Raw genomic sequence first — 1851 nt, 5'->3', positions numbered from 1 at the left:
TATATATATCAAGGAAAAGTTAATGGAACTCCTCAAGTTAAGGACCCACTCCTCAGTATGTTCGAGTGCTGAAGTGAGAAAAAAAACATACATGTAGTAGCTTGGCACATAATAAGAACATTTTGAAACTCCAAAAAAATTATCAATTCAAGCAACCCTATGTACACATGGTATACCTTTAACGTCAACAAAGGGAGGCTCTCGTGGTCTAGAGGTCAAAGTGCTCGACTCTCATTCAAGAAGTTCCGGGTTCGAACCCGGTAGCGGCAAAAAATGTTCTTCTCTAAAATTGTCTCCTATCACATCCTTTCCTGTTCTCTAACAATATTCTGTCGTTTGCTTTCGTCTCCAGATTCTGCCCCCACCCTCTCATCTCCTTGGCCCCCTCCTCTGGGCTCTTGACTCTGTCTGCAGCCTTTCTACTGCTTCTCCTTGACTTCTTCTTACTGCTGTCTTTTACTTTTAGCCACACCCTTTTTTTAGTAGAGGTTTTACGGCACTCACAACTGCATAAGGTCATATGAGCGCCAGAAGAATAGAGGTGTTACAAGAGAGTAACAGACATAAAAAAGAAGGGGAGATAAGAACAGTAGATGTTTGACAGGAAAGAAGAAGCAAACCACACCAGAGCCACACCATCTGATCTTACAGTAGGAAAGATCTACACCTAACCTTCTCGGACAAAAGCGAAAAATCTCGGAGGTCCCATGTGCAAATTGCGCACGTTAAAGATACCTTGGGGGCCCAACATTGACAAGAGTAGGCTTCGGCCCGTCACCCGGGCAAAATTTTTTTTAATTCCTACGAACTGAAAATGTTTCTTCTGTCCCACGCGCTCATGTGACCTAATGCAATTGCGAGCGCCGTAAAACACATACCATAATAATAATCACATTAATAAAAATAAGGCCAAAGCCAGTGTGAGACGCATTAGAATCTAAGGATGTGCATTCGTGTCATTAGACAACGCCTGAAATAACGGTGTCTTGGAGCTCATAAAAAAGAAGTGCAGTGTGTATGCCTTTTATATTCAGTGTAGAATACCCTCCCATTGCATTTAGGTTTAAGAGACGAGCCTATTTTTACCGCATTTAAAAATGGGTTTAAAATATTTAAAGTTTATTTAAATCCTATTCTACTGCAGACTTCAAAAAAAGTTAAGGGCCACCTTGGCAGATAGCCTTGATTTTTTTTTTTTATCCTAAAAAGAGACGGCAAGGAATGTTTCGATTTTTTTTTTTGTTGCTCTGAAAGTGTTAATGGGTTACCAATGCGTACTGCAAAGCTTCCTAAAGGGGCAAAACCACCACGTGCTGCACGCAAATCCTCGGGCAATTTTAGACACATTTACAGTTTTTTTATCGACTTGTGTGCGACGCCACGGACATTCCTCGGTTAAAATTTCTAGTGCACGTCATAAACGGACGTACGGTCTCAAACTGAGCTCACTTTGGTGGCAATATAAGCCGCCGTTTGCTCAAAATCCGGTATCGCATCAACATGTCACCAACACGAAACCTGGGAGACTTTCATGGTGCCAGAGCTATGGCATGGCTGCGAGATGGAGTTGGAGCCCGAGAAGTTGCCAGAAGGCTTGCAGTGTCACACTCTGTCATTGTCCGCCTGAGGCAGCGCCATCAAGCCACTGCATCCACCCAAGAGCGCTTACATGCAGGTCGACCCAAGGAGAACACTCATAGTGTTTGCAAGTGCTCCTTAACTTTTGTTGAAGTCTGTAGTTAGTTCGATTCTTCTGTAAACAAGTGTGATCATCAACCACATAGGGGTTGTCTTTTCGTGTATATTATGTTGTGTTCATTTGTTGTCATTTTGCGGGTGTATAATACTATG

This window comes from Aplysia californica, unplaced genomic scaffold (genome assembly GCF_000002075.1).
Source record: "Aplysia californica isolate F4 #8 unplaced genomic scaffold, AplCal3.0 scaffold00199, whole genome shotgun sequence".
NCBI classification, from domain to species: domain Eukaryota; kingdom Metazoa; phylum Mollusca; class Gastropoda; order Aplysiida; family Aplysiidae; genus Aplysia; species Aplysia californica.
The sequence above is the reverse complement of the archived record's forward strand: the minus strand, read 5'-3'. Positions refer to the sequence as shown.